A 22123-nucleotide genomic window follows, 5' to 3' on the forward strand; every position below is an offset into this window, starting at 1 on the left:
TAGGGCCTCATCAAGGGGGCCTTCAACATATGGCTTAGAGAAGAGCCTGATAAACAGCACAGTAACCTGACCTGCCAGGATTCTGTGGCATAGTGGTAGCAAAGGGAAAGGTGAGTATGGCATATGGCAAGTAAATTGTGAGGGCAAAGACAGACTGAGAGTCAATATCCTTTGTTTCTTAGCATCAAGGGCTGGACTTCTGGCTTTCTACATTTGATGCTGCTTTTTCAAGAGGAGACAAAAGCAATAATAAGTAGTAAAATACTTCCTGCAGGTGTGGGGCGCTCAAACCTGTGAGTGGCTTCCAACCTCTAGATGAGAAGGGCATAAAATATGCTTGGTCTGTCCTGCTTAGGATAGCTTTATTTAAAAGCACACAAGACGACAATACTTGTAGGCAGCAGCAACAACATTTACTAAACCAAGTGATACAGCTGGAAAAGCATGAACAGTCTTTTGGACTCAGATCACTGCAGAAGCAGTGCAGTGAGTACTCCTTTCTCATTACAGCTCTTGCAGCAGGATGTCTTGAAAACCACTGCCTTCTTTGCATTGCCTCTAAAAATCAATGGCTATCTATCTAGGAATGAGGTCTTGCTCTGCTGGTTTTTAACAAGTATTTTCTTCCTTCTGTTTGTGGATGTGTTCGCAGTGTGCTTTCTAGTAGTTGCCAAGCTTTCTGTCATGCTCCATAGCGCAGATCCCTTCCGTTTTAGTGATGAGTGGGGTATGCTTTGGATAGAGCGAGAAATGATAATGTAAATCGATGCTCCTAAGAAGTCATATGTAAAGACAGAAATTGTGTGGTATCTCCTGAAACAGAGTGGTTTATGAGAGCCTGCAGTGTGTCCTACTGGAAGTATACTCTGGAAAAAACAGAAAACCTGAATGTGCTTGAGGTTGTTGGCTGCTATTGAACAGGGATGAATCCGTATCCAGCTAAGTCTGCTTCCGTTGCAGCTGTGATTGGCTCTGAATAAATCAAAAAGTTGTGTGTATTTGATTTTGCTCAGTTACCCTGAGAAACAAGTTGCAGCACTCAAATCTCCATTTTTTTGTTGTCAGTGTCTCCCATGTTCCTTTCTTCTGCAGTCTCTAAAAACATAATGGCATGTCCTCATTCACTGATTATGAAAAGAGCGAGTAGGTGGTAGGGTGGAAGTTCAAGTTGGAGATGAAAACTTTTATTTAGGGAATATAATTCTTATGCAAGGGAACGGGTGCTTGACAGCTGACTAATCTCTTCTAATGAATTTGCCTCCTGAGAGCTTAGTAAATATTGCCGTGTAACCATGTATGAATCATCAGTGTGCTCTAAAATGATGGGAACTCTCTGAGATCCCTTGGTTGCTGTGAGCTGAAAGCAGTCAAAACCACCTCCGGAAGTGCAACGCCTGCCCCAGTTCAGGGGTCCAAAGCTCACGGACCCACCTCCATTTCAGGTGGGGAAATGCCAGTGAGCATTTCACCTATTTGGATCCCTCCTTTGTAACTTTTGACCTACTGGCTTTGACAGCAGCAAATGTCGTATTTGCTCTGGAGCGTCAGGTGAGGCAGAATATTTCCACGTTGTGTGCTATCCTGGTGCTCTGGATATAAACTTACTAAAACTTTGCAGGAATGTGCTAGGGAAGCTTAAAGTAATTAGATTTTTTTTTAAAACTTCTCTGGAGACTTGCTGTAATTCTTGCTGTAGTACAATTACTGAGCTCATAATTAAATTTTCTAGCTAAATTGCAGCAGAGGCTTGTGGCAGTCTGTTGGGTAAATGCCTTTTGATAAAACCAGACACTATCTAAAATGCCGCTCTATGGCTAAATGCAGGAAAACTTGTGAAAAAATGTAGCTGATACAGAAACAAGGACTCCAGGCTTAAAGTATTTATTTCCCAACCCGAACCAAGAAATATCAGAATTTTTGTGGAATAACTTTTCTCATGTGATTTCATGACCAGACTCAGTTGAACCAGGTACATAGATAAAAGTGGGTAAGCGTAATCCAAAACTCACCTGAATCAGGCGGGTTCTTTTTGGAGCACCCGTAAGTAACTGTAATGACAAAAATGGCTTACTTATCGTGCTTCACTTCTAGCTTAAGACAGTCTTCTTCCTATGAGTCTGTACTACATTTACACAGTTATGATTCTGAAACTGGAAAAAAACCGCCCCTAAATTTTTATCTGCAACAGCAAAGGACACAACTGAAGGAGACCCTATCTTCTTTCTTTGTGTTTGTTTTTTTTGTTTGTTGTGTGTTTTTTTATTTTCTTTTTTCAAGACACTCTGTGATCAAACAAGGGAGGGGAAACACAAGCTTGTAAAATGGAAATCGCGACCATCCTGCCTCTCCGTGCTGCCCCCGCCTAAGGCACACTCATGTCACTCTTGCTTAGAGGAAGGGGGGAGGAAATGGCCAATACTTTGCTGCAATGCTTAGCAAGTCTGCTTGAAGGGGTTTAGGGTCTCCTGCAACATCCAAAATAGCCTAGAATGGTTGAGTTTTATGGCCTCCACCACAAAGCCAACTTTCTTCAATGAGGTTGTTTTTTATACCTCTTGAAGTCCCAGCGCCTGGAATCAAGCAATTTTAACTTCCTTTTAAGACATGTTGATATTCCAGCCGCCTTCTCTGCTGCAAAGGAAATCTAGATATTTTTCCAGTATCCCCAGAAAACTCGGCAAGCAGAAGGTGACTTAAAAATAATATTTCGGGTTCTCTTAGGAGGTCTGATTCATTATTTTTTTTTGAATGTCTGAAACTGGCAGTGCTGACAGCCCTGGAGTCCACACCTTCATAACTTGCCAGGCAGTTTCAGAATGGTTTGGTTTGACATAACAGGAAGTCTGGTGGTAGGACATTTTATACTGAATTGTTCAGTATAGGAGTTTTCCACCTTTTTCCTTTTGATTTCTCTTATATTCCAGGAAAATGCTCTTGCGTTGGAGTTGCCTAGTAACATAGATGTAACATAGTAACATACCATGTAACATAGATATACGCCTGCAAATTGGCTGTTGGTGCATTGAGTCTTACCCAGAATATGGGAGAAGTTTTTGTTTGGACTGTTGCAATAAGCATTTTGTCCATTTCTGGAAGGCAGAAACCTGGTAACCGGGTGTTGGGAAAGACATAAATGCACATGATGGAAGAAAGGAGCCTGTATGCTCCTGCGTATCTAAACCGATGTCGCTGCTGTATAACAGGCCAGCCAGAACTAGTGGAATCATGCTAACGCACCCTTTCTGCACAGGGATAAAAAGTCTCAGGGCACAAGACACACTAATTTCCAAGAAGTGTTCATTTTACCCTGCTCTTCTTAAGTAGGGTCACTTTTAACAGCTCACTCCTTATCCACAGGTAGGGCTGTGTTAAAGCCGGGATGCACACTTTATTTTTGATACGGAGGAAGTCCAGTGTCATCACTGAGGTTTCGCTTCCCTCCTTGCCTATTCAGTGGGGTCAAATGGCAGATGTCTAGTGTGGCTTCCTACAAATTATGAAGAAAGTAAAATTTTGGTATCTGTGATAAGTGTCAGAAAAAGAGTTGGGTTTCTTTTCATGCCTTTTCTTACTTCAAAATTAAAAAAAAAAATTCCATAATTTTATAGATTTTAAACATGCTGATGTTTATCTTTGAGCTGCTGCCTCAGGTTTTCTTTCTTTTTTTCTTACTTTAAAAAGAACAGAGGAAAGAGCAGAAAGGACAAAGGAACGACATCTGAGGGAAAGCTTCTTAAACCTTGTTTTTACTTGCTTCTAGTTCCCATTCCGCTTTGTACTGGGAAAGTATTTCCACTTCCCACCTTGCTTCCCTCCCAAACCCTTATGTTTCCTCTAAGAAATTGTCTACGTGGGAAAGTTTAAACATGAAAGCCAAGGTATGAATTTATACCATGGTTAAATTTGGTTTTAACTACCCTTGTGAACCCTCTTCTTTTGCTACAAGGATATTTTGTTTTTGAATTATGGCTTTCTTTTCCTCTTAAAAGCTTAGCTTATGACATTGCAAACTTTTTAAACTGAGCTGGAAGAGGTTGTAGTAAAACGACTCAGGCACTTGCATAGTTACAGCTATATATCTAGCAGATAAAACTTTCTGGCTCAGGCAAGTCCTCACTATTTCATCCTAGATTTTTTTCCCTAGGGAGAGTTAAAAACTAAGAAGAAAGAATTTACTTCAATGATTTCACTTTTTAAAGTGCCATTTTTTGTTTTGCATTTCAACTCCTTTGAAAATGAGGAAAACAGATTGAATTCAAAGTTTCCTTTTTTTTTGATGAAAGGTCATATTTTGATAAAAGTTGAAATGATATTAAATTTTGGCCTTTTCTAAGTTATTAGCTATTTAATAAGGAAAAGGTCACTAGACGGGCTTGAATAAAGATGCTCTGTTGTAGGAAGATTTTGTTTTTAATGCTGCGCTCTGCGGGAAGGGAGGTGGGAGGTGGTGCTAGAGCTGCCCATAAAGCAAGACTTCTGGCTTTACACCAGCCATCACTTCAAAAGGGATTTTAGAAATCCTATCAGCTGATATTACTCTAAGCTGTCCTTCATGCCACATGGAGCTACTGACTGAAATATTTTGGCAATGTAGTCCTTTTCACCCCCTGCCCTGCCCTTTTTTTTTTTTTTTTTTTTTTTTTTTTGTCGGATGGAGGAGCCTCAGCAGAGCTGAGGTTTGTACAAACACCGGGGCAGGATGGAGTCTGGTGTGCCAAGTTCCAGCCTTGTGTGATTATTTATTTTTATTTTTTTTTTTTAAGGGAGTGGGTTATGTACCAAACAAGGAACACAAGGTTTATAATGGGCACGCTGACAGAACCTTATTTATGGTGCCTGCTGCAGCTCCTGGGCTCAGCTTTTGCATTCAGCCAGCGTTACTGGCTTCCCACAGCAGATTTTCAAACAAGTTGCTATAATAACCTCATAATGTTTTTTGTCTTGCTCAATGGGCTCAGTTTAGCCTTGCTCTTCGCCGATGTGACAGTTTGGGACAGGGCTCCCTTCCCCTGGCACCAGCCCCAAATCTGGCTCAAAGCTCTCTGTTAAATCCAGCTCTGTCCCTCCACTAAGGCAGATGCTGTTGCCATTGCTCTGTCTTTATGTGAGATGGTTCCTATCTGCTTTGCTGGAAAGAAGGAAGAATCACATTTCCTGTGATCAGATGTGGATCTTTCTCATAAGGAGAATTAATTCAGCCCTGCCTCAAAGTAACGAGAAAGACGCAGAGGAGACGGCAACGTTGCCCGGTGCACGAGAGGCTCGCTGGGTTTAGGGTGTGCAGTGCACCTCCGTCACCCTTAGCTGGGTTCAGAAGTGTTGAAAATGGGGCAATTGGTCTGTTTGCCCTCCTTCAACCCTGTTTGTTGTTTAAAGTGGGTCCTAAAGTGCTCTTTATAAAAACCAAACAAATAACAACTGAAACCTCTGTGCCTTTCTTGTGTTGCAGAAACTGAGAGGTTGTTGACTGATGGGGGATAGGAAGCAGATTTACAGCCAGATCCCTCTTACAGTTTTTCTTCCCAGATGTTTTTCTTTCTATGTTTGTTTTACTTTGGCAATTAACTAAACAAATTGCTGTCTGAGCAGTAGAGCTAATGGAGTCTGGTTTCCTTCAGGTTTTTCTGCAGTTCCCTTTTGTCTCTCTTAATGATCTCAACTTCAGTCTCTGCCACATCGTCCATGGGGAAGAGCAGTGAGGAGCCGAGCAGGGCTGATTTTGGCTTTCCCCTCCCTCAGTGAGGGCACGCTTTTGGATTTCTGTCCTCTACCCAACTTCTAGTTTTCAAAAAAACTTGAAAGAACATAATTTTCAAGGCATCCTTAAGTTCCGCTCCTCTTCCAAATGCTCTAAACTGGCTAACAACGGGGTCAGACATTTTTGGCTGGGGCTGAGGATCAGGTTCTCAGAGGGGACAGGCAAGCTGCAGTTACACAGGCTTTGTTTCCTCATGGCGCCAAGGTGGAAGGTTAGTTCCTGGAAGCCTTCTTTTTTTAAAAAGGCTACTGGTTTTCTGCATCCCTCAGGGCTGTCTGGGCAAGCTGGTCCTGCTATTTCTAAGAACACTTGAGCAGAATAAAAATGTGTATCTTCAACAAAACATGTTAGGCTGCCTCTGTTACAAAGAAGCACCAAAAGGTGGGGGGAAAGGTGCAATATCGCTTTAAAATACTTTTCTCCTTAAAATAAAGGAGATACTATCATAGTCACAGTAGAAGTAGTATTTCTGTTCCTTCTTGATTTAATGACTACGTTGACAGCTCTCTTTCAATTGGGGTGGCCTACAGTTACCTCTGGGATTCAGTTTCTGCCCCACTTTTCTTCAGTTTATGCCAGTCTTCTCCCTGTTGTAGGTGCAATCAGGTGTTGCCTAGAAAACCAGAGCCCAGGAAAAGCGTTGTCTTGGGTTTGTGTGAAACCAATGGTTGCGGAGTTATTGAGGCCTCTATGGAGAGATAGCCATGAGTCTGCTTTCATGTCTCTGAGGAGTCATATTACTTATCAGTGATGAAGCCAGGACTTTCAATAGGGGATTGAATATAATGCCTAAATATTTAATAAGCTAGAAATTAAAGAGAAAACAATTTGTCAGACTTTAGACTGGGTTGAGACATGCTCCAAGACCCTGGTAAACATGTGTGTGACTCATGTTGGGGTTCATGTTCAAGGGTCTTTATTGAGGCTTGTCAGTGTCATAGGGGGGAAAAGAGTGGGGTGGGGGAAAAGCAGCTCTTGAGGTTTTGAGTGAATTTAACACTCAGGAAAGTGACAGAGCTGGAGTCAAGTATACTGGGGGAAAACGCTGTGCATGCACATTCCTTTACAGGTCTGTCAATGCACTGCAGCCTTGCACAGCACCTCTGACACATTCTTAGCTCCCCAGTAAGGGATTTCCTCCAAACAGAAGCACAATTTGTACCCATTAGTTGGTGGAGTTTTCTTTGAATGTAAGATGAGGCCAAGAAGCCTTCTGTGACCCATGTCTACCCTATGCTGTTGTGCAAAGAGTGAGGTGCAGCACAATAAGAATTGACCTCAGACTATAAATTGTGTTGAACTTGGGGGGATGGGAGAAAACCAAAACAATTTCATTTGTATAAATGCTTCTTGCTTGAAATGAAATTATGCACGAAATAATGCAAAAAGCTTTTAGCTGAGCTTAGTAACTGCTCTTATAAAAAGACAGCAGCAGCCTTTGTGGGGCTGCATTTTCAAAGCCAGACCTCAACAGTAGGTTTTGATGCTCTGATGAGGCACCAGATAAACTAGATACATTTTTAGGAAAAGTTGAAGTTCTTCTCTTGCAGATCTACGGAGCTTCTGGAAACAAAACTGTTCATTTAAAGACTTAGCAATGGATCTAGGAGCCTTACTTCAGGCTCTTATTTTTGCAAATATTAGTCTGGCTATTTGCTATAATTTTTTCTTTTTTTTTTTTTTTTTTGCGGGCTGTTGTGCCTGGATGCTTTTATTTGCATACACAATGTTTGTTCCTGCAACAGTCACCACTCTAAAAGCTGCCATGGTAACAGATTTCACTGTTGTTTCCTTTTGTAAGCAGGGTGAGAGTACCACTGCAGCCTCCTGGCTGGGTGCTGGACTGGGAGCCAGGAGAGCTGGGTTTCAATCCTGCCTCGGCTGCCAGTGTTTGCCTTTGCCTGAGTTGCCCCTGGCAGGGACCAGCAAAGCATTTCAGTGATTATTTTTTTTGGGTGCCTGTTGTTGGGCACCCACCCAGACCCTGCCTAGCAACCTCCAGCATCCAAAATGTTTGCCTAAAGGACTCTTTCCACACCCACGGGCTTTCCTCGCACTTTGCTGCCCACCCCTGGCTCAGACTCCCCTTGTCCACATGCCAAATGGCCTCCAGACCTCCCCAAATTCCTTTGTAGCTCCTGCCATTTACCTCTTGGTGTCTCCATTTCCCTTCTGACCCCTGGTCTGTCCTGTGGACTTCACCAGGACTGGTTGACTTTGTGGCTGTTCCTCTGTTTACATGTAATCGAGCACCAGGCCGCCGGGCAAATGTTGACTTTTTTTTCAGGACCAACTGTATGGAGAAAGAAGTCTGGGTATGGTTCTGCTACTGAAACTCACAGATGTTTTCTTAGTTTATTTTGTTTCTACCTAATTCCCTATTTCTTGAATATGCCTGGACATATCAAAACAACAATGATCAGCTTGCATTAAATAAACATCATACTTCTTGATATCGTTGATCATTAGCTCATCCACTGAAAGCACCTAAAAAGAAGGGCAGTATTATTGGACTGTTTGGTTTTATTTGGATTTGTGTTTTTGTAGGGTGGGCTTTTTGTTGTTGGGTAGGTTTTTTTGTTTGTTGTTTTTTTTTAAAGGAGAAATCTTCTAAGCTCACCCTGCAGACCAGCAGCAGAGGAAGGCTATGGGCAAGTCCCGAGCTCCCTCTGATTCCCTCCTCGATGGATCGGCCTCTTTCACTGCTCTGGGTCTGCGAGAGGTTGAATTTGTGGGACTAGACCACTGAAAAAAGCCTACAATACAAACAGTTTATCTCCAGACTCTGCTTCTCTATGTGTGCCAAGTGATAACTGAGGGGGAAGAAAAACCCAGCCCTCATGATACCCATTTGGTACATGACTGACAGATTTATGATAGGACGCAGTTTCCTCCGTTTGTCTGGCAGCGAGCAGCAGGGCTGTGCGATTGTGTGTTCGCCTTCTCGCTGGTGAATGCTTCCAGCTGGATTTGGAGGACAGGAAATGATTTAACGAAAGGCTTTCAGTGACAATTAACAGAATTCCTGCTGATAACTTTTTTTTTTTGTCCTCTCCCTCAGAATATTTTTGCAGCCCTAAGTTGTTGCAGAGTGGCATTGGAGGTGGGTGGTTACAAATATTTGAGTGTGTCATGGAGTAGCTTTTATTTCTTTTGAAAGTATGGTTTATTTTTTCAGTCTACATCCCTTTACTATTCTACTTGGTAATCAGAGCAACATAACAATTTATTTTTCTTACCAGATGGCCATACCCTGAAAACCAGCCCAATGTGGCCTCAAGCAAAGGAGCTATTGTCAAAGTAACCTAAGGAAAGAGTAAGAGTGTTCAAGAGTCTCCTGGTAAGGAGGATCAGGGAAGCAGTTTATGCTTATTTCTGGAGGGGTCCAACTGCATTTTAAGTGGCTCATTTTGCCAGGAACAGCAAGGGGTATCAAGTCTTAGGATGACAAGGTAGTGTCAACTTTGGAGCATAGGTTTAAAAAACCAAAAACAACAACAACCCAACCTCCCCCTCCCCCCTCCCCCCCCCTCCCCCCCCCCCCCCCCCCCAAAAAAAAAAAAACCACAAAACTAACCCCACAACAATTTCTGTAATGCATTTCTGTGTCAGGCTCTCTTGCAAAGAGAGAAAAGTACTTATTTGCTCACATAGTATTCTTTCTTTAACACAGGTCATCCTGGTGTTGGATGTGTTCCCTCAAAAAGACTTTTAAGAGTTGTCTCGGATGCAATGTTGGAAATCCAGTATCTTTCGTTAGAGCTTGGTGGTCTTCAGACCTAAGGTTTTTGTTTCTTACAGTGGGTGAAAAAACAGAATCTGAAATCCTTGGTATTGGCTCTTCTCTTAGAAAAGGAGGAGGAAAACATATTTTTTTTTTTCAGAGAGTTGATACGCATGGGAATTAATCTCTGTTTTCAGTAGATAAATTACAGTTCAGGAAAGAAAATTATAAGTGAGGTGGATATTTGTCCTTGGGAATTTGACACCTGTAAACAAAAAACTTTATTTTGAGAGCTTAAGGAGCTACTGTAGGCTCTGTGCTGGTTTTATGCTTTTGAAGACTTTTTCTCCAATGATGTTTATTTTTGTCTCCCAACTGGGATTTACCAGAAAAGGGTGAAAAATAGTGAAGTTGCCATTGTAAGACGGATCAGTTTTTTCTGCTGTCTTGTTCATGTTGTCAGTGACTCTTCTAATGCACTGCTGCGTGGGAAAACTGCCTTTCACTGTCTCCGCAGTTAGAGTACAGGCAAACCGCTTTTATCTGCTTTGGAGACAGTTTGAATACTGACAGCTCGGATCTTTTGATCTGCTGTAGCCTGGCTGGTGGTTTTGCCTGTGTAGGAGCAAGCCCAGGAGCAGAGAAGGGAGAGGGAAAACTCCAGTGGTCACAGAGGATGGAAAATGGGTAAGTGATGAGACCATGGAAACTACACTAAGAAAGGGTAGGCAAAATGGACAGAGACTGGAAGAGTCAAACATCGCAGTGGCTCAGCAGAGGCTATGGTCCTAGTCTGTGTTTCTGTAACTTTTATCCTGAGATAACTTGGGCTTTAGCTAGAAAAAGTGTTTTCTTTCTAAGTATACAGCGATTTAAATAATACCAGCTACTTGTACCTGGGGAACAAAGCGTCTTGTAAAATTAAGCGAATTTTTGAACCTCAGAAATGATCTTGTAAAAATTCCCTTTGTGCTTTTACAGAAGTTCCTGTGCAACCTTTCCCTTCTCCCACCTGAGTATAGGCAGATAAAGAAGGGTTGAAGCCTTGCTGTTTCGCTAACTGTATTTTTGGTTTTGAATGACAGAGTCTGATTAAAGTCTAGCTATGTCTCCTTGATATGCCCCATTACAGCACCTTCCATGATAAAGGATGAGCACAGTAGTTTTGCCTCACCAACATACAGTAGCAGAGCATAGGCATGTGAGACACCAAGAAGAGGCCCCCACCTCTCATGCCCTGGCATGGCCCATACAAGGACTGACCAGGACTGTAGCAACTAAATTCAGAGGTGGGTGAGCCGATGGGACCGGTGGGCTGGAGAAGGCCAGGCATGTGCTGAGCAAGAAGCACCCCCTGTTCCGCTTTCTCCTCACTTTTCAGTGCAGCTGGAGAGCTCCCAGAGATCCCCCAAGCAATCTTTAGACAGTTATCATTAAAACAAATGGTGGAGTTGCTTCTCTGTTGGGCATCGGGATGTAAATCCTGAGCTCTTCCACTAGGCCAAACCGCTGCTGGGCAGGTATCAGGGCTGCAAACGTATGCTGCTCCAAACCAGGGACTCCATGATCTCCTGGGGATAACTGGAGGTAAAACAGGTCTGCAAATGACCGTATGCAGCACAGCTAATCCAGGTACTGCTTACAGGACAAAATGACTCTGAAAATAATTCAGCAGCTCACACCTTTGAAGAGAACCTGCTGGTGGGTGAGGGAAGGACCTCTCCTTACCCAAGCCGGAAACTGCAACCCCAGCATGGTAGAAAACAGATTCCTCAGTCCCCCGTTTGTGACGCTGGCTTTCAAGAGCTGTGCTTGTTGAGGAGCCGCTCTGCAGCAGGGTAACCATGCTGTGCTTCGTTTCATCACCCCCTTTTTTAAAGGAGGCTGATGATGTTCTATGTTGCATCCTCCCTCTTGGCTTGGTGCAGCTGGAAGATGAGCTGGCAAAGTCAGCAGCTGCTTGAACCGCTCCAGACCTGTCTATGCACATCCTTGCTCCCAAATTCCTAGGGTTTCCAGAGCAGCTCAGCCAGAATGCTGAAAAAGCTTTCTTTTTAATCTCTCAATCTTCACTCTGTGTGTTTTTGCCAGTGCAGGTAAAACAGAGGTGCACACTCCATGCCCTGCGTATATCAGTGTTTCCACCAAGGTAAACAAGAGATAGTCTAGGTAATTACAGAAAACGATCTGAGCGAAACATCTTGTCTCTACAGCTGGTTCCTGTGACATAAGAGCAGGCAGGGCAGGCAAAGTCGCCCTGCCAGGATATCAGCAGTGCTTCTCCTTATTCAAACAACAAGAAATGAGATTCATTGGTCTTGGCTCTGGCTAAATTCCAACTCAAGCATGAAGGAAAGTTTTGTCTGACTGAGGTTTGCTGGGAGTGGTGGTGGGGATTGCTCTGCTTTCAGAGATCCGTTTTATATACACATCCAAAATTCATGAGGCAGTTCTTCCCACGGCACATCTGAGGCTTCAGGTTTGTTTCGGGAGCTGGCAGGCCACAGCCCTTGGCGTCACTTTGTTTCTCGTTTGTGGTGTTACAGGCAATGATGAGACGCTCCAGTGTTTGCTCACATCCAGCCCTTGGAATAGGACGCCACCTTTGACAGCCCCAAAGAAAGCTCTACTGTGGGAAGCTTTTCTTATGCAGCTGAAAACCTGTGTGTGTTGGGTTAGTTTTTTAAGCAAGGAGACAACCCAGATGAAAGCCAATGGGGTGCAAATGGAGAGCAAAATTTGGCATGAAGGTTACAAAGCAGCCTGAATCCCACTGTGCAAAAATGCTCAACAACACTGCAGAGCCTGACTGCTTTCTCCCAGGCTTCAGCTGGGGCTGAGGACAAATCCCAAGGAAGAACTCTGTCTGCTAGTAGCAATAAGACTATCTCTCCATTTATATATAGTGTTTATTTGGTGGGATTTCCTTTGGGCAAGTTATGATGATGGTAGTTGTCTTTGCTTTGCAAGCTGCATGCCAAATTTTTTGTAACTTGCTTTACAAACTTAGCCTTTCTAAGCAAGTTGAATGGCTTTAAGACCAGAATTGTTAAAAACAGTTGAAGTTTAGCCATTTTCTTCAGTAGTGACAGGAATGCAAGAACGGTGACACCAGCTCAGGCTGGTGATTCATTTGGCTCAGGATCCTCTCCCCTAGCAATGGCCAGATGTGGATACCTGCAGAGAAGCAAGAACAAGGTAGGTATGCAGTGATGCTTCCTCGAGGTAATTCAGGAAACCCATGAGCTATATAAGGTGTGTCTGTTTACAACCATTTTTCGGTTAATTTCTGTGAACTTTTCCAGTCTCCCCATGGACCCATATAAACTTTTGGCATTGCACGACATCCTGGGGGAAGGAGCTCTGCAGACGCGCTGCCTGTTGTGCAAAGGACCACGTGCTTCTGATTATTGTGTGTGTGGCTCCTTTCTGTGGCTTTGCTCTGCACCTCTTAGTTGCATTAGCAGAGAGGGACAAACATCAGTCCCTGGAAACTCTCCGCATGCCAGTCCTGGTGTGGTAGGCTATTGGAGAACGTTTGTGCACTTAGTGTGTTTTGTTGTAGGCTTTGGCATTTTTATTTGGGGTTTTTGTTTTTAATGGACGCTGGTTTACCACTGTTGCCCTTCTTTGAACCTTTTCACGTTCTAATATATCATTCTGGAGCAGAGGGACAGAACTGGACCCTTCCATGACATCTGGGCCAACATTGGTTTTAGGCAGTGGAATACAGCCACTGCCTGGTTTGCTCCTTATTTTTTTGTCCTAACAGGAAAAGTGTCAACCATTAACAACCCCTGCACAACTTTGACTATTGCTGAGCATTGGGACTGTACTATTAGAGGGTCTGGAAAGGATGTTCCCCCTCTTCCAAGGGTTTAGCTGGCTGCAGCCCAGGGCAGCTCCCTGGCAGGAGCAATTTGAGGAAAGGCTGGAAGAAATCTCATTTGTCTCTTCACCCCAGGGCAAATACAAGTTGGAGGGGATTCCTGTTGCTAGACACCTCAACCTCTAATTTTGGACTGGTCAGAGACAGGCCAGCTTGTGGGAGCTGGGAAGGAAGAGGGGGCTTCATTCTGAGGCAGTCCTTGGATCTGTTTTTCAAGAGATTTCTTATATATATGTTTGCAATTGTAGGACTCCCATCTGTTCAGCAGGTAGCAAATAAACATAACTGAGCATGGGGAATGCAATTATTTGGACCTTGTCAACATTAGGAGTATTCACCAGCTGGGAGTTAGAGCTTTCTTTCTCTCCCTCTTTTTCCCATGTTTAAGGCCAAGTGTTTTGGGGTGGACTGGGCAGCAAATCTGAGGCAGAGGCTGGCAGGTGGCTCCTCAAATGCATTGCTGAAGGTGGTCAGTGCAGTGGGAGACTTATTTACCACAGAGTGCTTTTAGGGATGTGCAGCAGTTACAAACAAATGTTTTTGAACGATCATCAATAAATGCTCCAAAAAAAAGTGCCGCAAGCCAAATTATTTTCCAATCCAAGTCATATTTGCTTCACTTTTTTCCTGTCTCAAATCCAAGCTATGACTAGTAATGCTTCCCTCTCCCAAATAACTGTCACATAAATATAATTTTTAAGCTTGTTGAAGAGCAGTCACAACTTGCCTATCCTACCTGCCATTGCCTTTATACAGGTTTGGAGTTGTTGTCTTACCCCCGGTGCTCTTGGGAGGAAGCGCAGAGGTGAGTCCTTTGTGGATGCAGAAATGGTAACGCTCTGCAGGTCTAGTAGCGAGGACCTGTGCTGCAGAGCTGGTGGGTTGGGATGCAAACCCTGGTGCCAGGAGTGCAGTTGTCCACAGTGCATTTGTTTGTTGCATCTCACTGTGAAGGCTGAGCAATGAGGGCTTAGGGGTTATCACTCTGATTCTGGCCTTGTCTGCCCCTTGGTTTCTATAGCTATGGGCTGAAAGCAGTCCCATGCACATGGGGGGGAAAAAACCCAGTAAACACAAAATAATGTGGATAAGGCTAGAGTTTAATTTACTCCTGGTTTGGAGACTGGGGACCTTCAGGCATCACAACACCCCTCGGGGGGTAATACTAAAAAATAAATTAGTAATCTCATTTTGCAGCAATTACGAGCTTTGTCTTTGGGGAATTTTAGTTCAAGCCCTTCACAGTGGTGTTACAACGCATAATTATATGACTTGAGGTGCAGTTAGATAGATGCAAATCATCTGGGTATGCTATCTCTCCAGTTAATCAGTGATTTGTTTGCCATTTGGGTACAGGAAAGACTTTGTTTAAGAATGAGTTGAATATACTTCCAGTAAGAGCATCAGTGGGAAATAATGAAATGTAGCTGATTTGCTACTAGTCAAGAGCATCCAAGAGCTCCCTGCTGTAGTTGGTGTACTCTGAGCTTTATGCAATACACAGTCAGCTAATTGCACACGCAATACAAACCATACATGATTCCTCTTGCTCTCTGTTTATGGTCTTTCCCCTTAATCTTTAACTTCGTTAGAAACACATAAGCCAGCTCCTTTTTTTTGCTGGGTGTTCCCCTTAATTTGAATCGTACTTTTCATTTTTGGGGATATCTCTCTCTGCCGTTAACATTGTTGTATGTTACTGATACACTGGTATTTTTCTGGAAGTACACGTAAGAATTTTGTAGCAAGTTCACTGATTTTCATCAGGGTACATAAATTATCCCCTTTGCAACCAGTAAACTGATGTGTGATGGTGTAAAGAAATTTGTCAGCAGATGAGGCTGCGTGTGTGCGTGCACGTGGGTCTCTGAGATAGACCAGTAGGCACCACACCCAGATGAGCAACCTGAATAAAAGCCCATTGAAAATGGTAAAATTTCTTCTTCATTTCAGGGACTAAACAACATGTGCTCTTGACCACCAATTTTTCATTTTTCTTTCCTAGCCCTTACCTGAAGTCGTATGTAAAGGCTAAATTGCTGCCTGGTCTCTCTGCACAGTGTGCAGCATGCTGGGATTGTAATGACTGCCAAGGGCTCCAAGGTATTACAGCACTCTGAAGAATAAATACCAATTATTAGTTTGGCACCTGAAGAAAAGCAACAAGTTTCCTTTCTCTGCACAATAACCTATGATTTCTTTTTACAGGGAGAGGAGAGCTGTGTGTACCTGCTGGTACACTGGAAACACTGAACTTCTCCAAGTCCTGGCTGAGCCAACACTGCACCTCATGCATAAAGGAGGACATTCTCTGCCATGTGTATGACAGCCTTTCAGCAGGGTTTGCTACCTTGTAATATAAGCTTTCTGAACCTAAGCATCAAGAGAAGTATCATACTTCTACGCTAGCTGTAGAAATCAAATTGAAAACCTGTAACACAGAATAAACCACAGCAATCCCTGCGCTCCTCCTGTGGTTCTGCACCACATACGTAACTTGTTGGGGGAATATTTAGCATGGAGAAACATCCTGTCCCTGACCCGTCATAGCCTGTTCATTCTGGGCTGTCTGTCTCTGACTCTGCAGGGTTTCTGAGCATTTGTGACGAAGAATAGACACTGCAACTGGATGTGGAAGATCTGTGGTAAGAACACTAATAATTTGATTTTGTCTTTAGAGGACTACACCAGTCAGTCAAGTGTGCATTCTCTCTTTCTATGGGATGAGTTTAAAATAAAACACTCCTCCCCCCCACCCCTGCACCAGCTCCCTGTTCTATCGCTGGTATTTAAAGTACGAGATCCAGCTGATTTCCTCGTGCGGGGATTTCCTCGTTGTTCGAGCACCAACTTGGGACTTGGAGACAACACCACTGTGCCTTGTCACTGCCTTTGAAGACATCACGTAATGCTCTTTTCAATAGCATTTGAGACTCAGGTAGGAACCTCTCAGACTTCTCAAAGGTAGATAGACAAGTTAAGCACCAGTGTCTCGTTGTTCTCTGCAAATGCTTCTACAGCTCAGCTGGTTCACAAAAATAAATAAATCTTCCTAAATGCCTGCTTCTCAGTGGCTAAATTTATAAATATCTTCTCGGATATCTCAGTTCTTCCATTCCTCACCTGTGCTGCGCTCTACTCAGGCAATACTTTGCTTTCTTAAATGGAGGTTGTCAAGATATGTTCTCTAATATGGTGCTTATGTACTGTGGCAATGGGGGATAAACCAGTTTTTCAGATGAGATAGCCAAGAGGAAACTTTTATCTATCAAAATACACTGAAAGATTCTTGCTGCTGGGGGAGGGCTTCTTTTCTCCACTGCTTCCAAAATCCTCTGTGCTCCCAGATGTTCGTAGGTGGTGTGCACGAGCCAGGGGCTGAAAAGGAGAAACAAAGGACATCAGGAAGCAGCAGCAGACAGACATTACCTGTCCCTGCCATGGAAGGATGGAGTGGCCTTGCAGCTGTTGATGAGACTGAAAAGAGTGAGGTAACAAGGGTAATAAGCAGGAAGAGATGAGCGAGGATTAAATGAAAGCTTGGGGCACAGTTGTGCTGCACATCAGCGGTGGCTTGGCAGCACGTACTGGGGAGAGGGGGTTTCATCACAGTCTCTGGCATGCTGCAGGAATGTTGGTTTAGTTTTGCTTTTTCATGTATCATGTTACTGTGGTAGAAATGACACCAAGGATGAACCAAATCATCTGCCACCTTCTCAGTCTTGGAGAATGGTTCATCACTTCAGTATCTTCGCTCTGCTCCATTCTGCTGCATCTGTGGAAGCAGTTGCCTGTTCCCCTTTTGCTTTATCGGACAGCTGCCACATGGCCCCACCTGGCAGAGGTGCAGTTCAGGGGCTTTCTAGAGGCTTTGGTTGCCACAGGAAGTATGTTTTTCTCCTAGATGTCAGACAGCAAATTGCATTGTGATGAGAAAATTGGTAGAAACCAACTTTTTCTTTTCAGGTCGTCTTGTTGCCTTTACGCTCTTATTTTCTCATTAAAATGCTACATCTCTAGTAAACCTATGGGTGAATCTCCATCCAGCCTGTGCCCTGATATGATGCAGTCCTGCTCCACATGCATCTTGTGAGCATGTTCTTAGCACTTGCAGCTGTTGAATAACAAGCATGCAACAAGCATGACATCGCCTTTGTTTGCTTACTTATGTCCCTGCCACTGAAAAGATAGCAGTTCCCACAGGTGGAGCCATGGTTGTGAAACAGAGGTGCTAATTGTGCTGATGTCGCTGGCAGGCTTGACTTATGTTTCCCGTCTGTTTTCAATCAACAATTTAATGTTATTGCAGTGCACTGAGGAGATAATGCCAAGTGCAGTGCTAAGTGTATCTGTATGCATTTCAAAATTTTGTTCTTATTAGTTTCTGTGCCTATGACATGCTAACAATATGCATTTCTTCTGTGCCTCTTAAAAGCCCATTTCACTAGTAGAATATTTTATCTGCTGCTAACTTTTCCTTTTAGATTGACAAAATGGAAATGATGAGTAATGATTCTGCTTTTTTAATGCACTCCTTTGCGGTTGCGTACAGATTAGTTAAAATCTAATTTCCTAAACGTGTCCACATTTCTAAGTTCAACTATTACTAAGATGCAAAGCATCTTGCAAGGGCTACAGAGAAATAAGAGGTTATTTCACCGATTCAGTTTTTGTATAGTATTAAAACAGGGATTTCTTTAGGTGTGCACATGGCTTACCAATTTAAATATTATGATGCTAGGGGATATGTAATTGCATGTCTCAGCCTTCCATGATTCAGTTGTGTTATCCTACCTTTTAAAGTATTTAAGGCAGACACCCAAATGAATAACATACTAAAAAAGAAAAACCCCACCATAAAAAAAAAAAAAACAAACAAAAAACCCAAAACAAACCCAAACAAAAAAACCCCAACTCCTCAGGGACAAGGCATGAACTTAATGCAGACTTCTTGGGTATCAGCTTTTTCATGACTCATGACTTACACCATTAGCGCAATGTCAAATATTGATGCATGGTGGGCGAAAGAGGTAAATGCACGAGGCATTCCTAAATGAAAAAGCACTTCAGGGATTTCCATGTAATTAGTGTGCAGGATTTTTTTTGTTGTTTTTCTAAATTCCAGGTAAATGTAGCAGTTCAGGATACAAATTTTGTCTGAAAGCATGTTGAGTTTCAATCCACTGCATTCTGGACTGGTAAGAAGAGAGAAACTCCAGTCTGAGAATCCAAAAGTGCACCAGTGTGTTGATGATGTCCATAATTCTGTATTAATAAAAAAAAAAAATCCACCCTGTTTCTAATGAATCCATTCTTATTCAAGCTCTTACTTCCTGGGCACAACTGGGCTGAGATGACAGAAATCCATTGCAAACACCTCCCATGTAAGGCACTTCCTTCATCTAGGCATGAAATCCTTTTGAAACATTGGTGGTGCGAACCTCAAATCTTGGTCCATGTTTGTCCTCAAAGACATTTTCTGCCTACTGGGAATCCCAGCCCCATCATCTGGTTGCGCTAATTAAATCATTCCATAATATCCTGGAAAGTAATCTGCATTTAGGACAGGTAAAAGTAGAAGAGACTTTGGAAGGATCCAATCCAGATGCATCACTGCTGATCAGAGGTGAGGGCATGGTGGGCTGAGACTGTCAAGGAGGATTTCTTGTACCTCCCTATCAAATAGTTCTCCAGACACAGTAATCAATAGGAAAAATAAACCCTTCTTGATCTCTAATTTTTCCTTCCCAACATATTTCTGAGAAACATCAGATATTTGGGTGTGCTTTTAGAGAGGGGTGAGTGAGAGGAAGTATTCTTTAACTGGGTTTTAATGCCTCCAGGCCTCCCTAAATGACTTCTCCGGAAATGCAGGGCCGACTACCCAAAACTTGTTGACTCGTGTTCAACTTCCTAACATGTTATTTTCACTCTATTTTGCCCATCTGAAAGCCAGAATAGGCCCAAGATGAAGATCTGTGGCCCCTGCTGTCACGAGGAAAGACTGGGTCTCCTGAGAAAAGCTGCTTTCCCCACCGCCTCCGTGCCTAAACCCAGCTGTACCCCCGGAGATGCGCTCACCAGCAGGTACTACCGCAGACCAGAAAGGACAGCACACTTCATCCCGAATGTTAGAAATGCTTCTGTGGCCCAGGAAGGATGGGCCTAGTGACAGCTCCTTGAGCAAAACGAATTGAAGTTGTGTTTCTCCTCTGGTAATTTTTAATGTAGTCAAAACCAAAACAAACAAAAACACCCTAAAAAGCTGGCCCAGCCCTTTTTTTTTTTTCTTTTTCTGTCTAAAGAGTAACATGGCAAGTATGCTAGTGAAAAGAGAGATTTCCTGCAAAAAAAGAGCAGTATTTAATTTTAGTAAAAGCTTTTCAATAAGAAAAAAAAATTGTTGATCAGAAGAAAGCACAAGGCTTTTTAAGCGGGCCTAAAGTGCAAAGCTTCCACAGGTTTGAAACATCTTTCCTGATGCTCTGTGTGATAAAATTAAGAAAGGTAGGGAGATATTCCTCAGGTAGGCTTTTCAAGCTCCATGACTGCAATTAAATTGCAGCTATACTGCAGTTACAGAGATTATTCACTTTTTTTAATACATTAGCTGTATTCTTTAGGAATACTAACTATTGCCACTTCATCCAGCTTGCAAATATAACTGCATTAAGGCTTCTTACTAGAGCTGTTGCTTTTCTTACACTTCATTGTGGTAATCTGCACAAAACTTTTGCAATTTTTTTACTCTGAAATGAAGATATTGAGTTTCAGTGAGATATATCAATCAATGTTCAGCATTGCTTGTATGATTTAAAATATATAACTATTTTAAAGAACTGCTGCATGTTAACCACACTGTATCCACACGGTGACCGCTGCCATAGGGTCAGCTGGTAATATGGAACTAATGGCAGGACTCAAAACACAATTGCTTTGTAATTACAGCCATCATACTCTACGGGTCTGCTGATTCTTCAGTTGCATAGGTCATGGTTAGGAGAGGGCTAGGACTGAAAAGGAGGCTATTTTTTTTTTATTTATTTCCTTCTATGAAGATAACTCACTTTTCCCCCCTGTGTTTTCAGGTTTAAACCTTCCTAAGTCTCATGACAACCAGCAGAAAAGAAAATGCAAACAAGATATGTCTCTCTCTTTATTTTGCAGGGAAAGGCTTCAGTTTTAGGCGGCCAGGCAGAAAAGAAACCCCAGGAGACACAGCCTGATTAACAAGTCTGCAGGGGCTGGCAGTGAGTTCTGCAAGGTTGAAAGCGAACTTGGTGCAACCGTTGGCACTTGTTCCACGTAGGAATAGTAAGTTCATTTTTGTGCGCTTCCTGATGCTCGCTCTGTGGTCGCGAGCTGATAGAAGGCAACGCTTCAACTTCCTGAATCCTCTAAATAAAGCATCCTTTCTATATAGAAATTTTCAAAGAAAAGGCACATTGTACTTTCTGCTTTGGTCGAGTTTTCGTGTTTGCCTCTTTGAATGAACAACTTTGGTCGTTAAACAGTTGGAAACTTACTTCAAAAGGCTTGAATGTATCGTAAGGAAAAATATCTTCACTTGAATGGCTTGGAGCTGCTCTCAGAAGTTTATTTACATAGCTGTTGTATTGTGCCACAGTTTGAAGGGCATCCAGGCTTCCTCTTTAATCTAAACTCCTTTTACTTAAGTCACAAATAACTTCAGTTTTCCTTATTACTAAGTCTGTTTCTTTCAAGAGATTATTATAGCAAACCAGCGAGTAGTTAAATACTTGAATTAATACATATATTAGCTCTTGTAAATTCAGATGTAGTGAAGAGCAAGTCAGCCAGTCCCCATCCATGCACGCACACCATAATGTGAACGAGTGTGCCTGGATATAGTGAGGATGCAAAGCTCCTACCCTCGCCTGACACTTGTGAGAGCAGTTCATTTTCAGGGTCACCTCTAAAGTTGAGAAAAAATATGTTTTCCTCCAGTAGGAAGTCCTTCATAAAACTAGGTGTTATGAATTTAGCTAGAATTTCCTGTTCCTACTAAGCCAGGTTGAATAAAGTGGGTAGGCTAGCACTGAACACTCCATATTCTGGTTTTCTCATTCTCAACCAAATAATGATGCTTATTTTGCATGATTTACTACACTCCTGTTTTATTATGTTAATAAATCACATTTATCTCTGTCAGGCCTCTCTTTCCCCAGGGTATTCTCTTTTATTTTTAACCAGATGATTAATATTTTGTATGGCATCAATACCAATGTATTGTTTAAAACAACATCAGTAAAGAGTTAACTACCACGACAAGAAAAAGGCAAAATGAGTCCCCACAGCTAGCTATCTATCAAGAAATCATCTAGTACTCTGACGTTCGCTATAGGCAAAATAAAACAAAGCACTACCAGCAATAAATCAATTCTTGCGTGCGGGTATTGTCAAAATAAGCTGTTCTGGTGCTCTCTGATCCAACTTGCAGGCCAAGTAATGCTGTCTTTTATACATCCACGTGTTTTCAAATGCCATTGTGCTCAAGGAAGAGCTAGACTGTCTCAAATATTAATATCCACATGGTAATGGGCGTCTCCAGCTTCATTAGGTACCTTTATAGCCAGGCCTTCCTCAAGTAAGCTGTTAATTGTGTGTTGCTTGAGATAAGTGCATTAAAAATATTCCAGCTACAGATGGGCTTTAAAATCAGAGTTGGATTTTAAATATCAAAATGTCTGGCATGGTCTGATATTTCTTCTTCTCTCCCCACCCCACCTCC

The 22123-nt window shown here is 42.6% G+C and overlaps 1 long non-coding RNA gene across 3 annotated transcripts; it reads left to right on the forward strand.

Moving 5' to 3' along the window:
• The first annotated feature begins 9 nt into the window (after positions 1–9).
• On the forward strand, positions 10–21542 carry LOC142066301 (uncharacterized). Of its 3 annotated transcripts, none has more exons than XR_012663665.1 (5): positions 10–1548; positions 15580–16016; positions 16719–16862; positions 19324–19458; positions 20539–21542. It is a non-coding gene; the product is annotated as an uncharacterized LOC142066301 (long non-coding RNA). The 3 variants fall into 3 exon arrangements; XR_012663667.1 differs by having other exon boundaries at positions 19328–19458; XR_012663666.1 differs by lacking the exon at positions 10–1548 and adding an exon at positions 15196–15474.
• The last annotated feature ends 581 nt before the right edge of the window (positions 21543–22123 follow it).

This window comes from Phalacrocorax aristotelis, chromosome 1 (genome assembly GCF_949628215.1).
Source record: "Phalacrocorax aristotelis chromosome 1, bGulAri2.1, whole genome shotgun sequence".
NCBI lineage: Eukaryota > Metazoa > Chordata > Aves > Suliformes > Phalacrocoracidae > Phalacrocorax > Phalacrocorax aristotelis.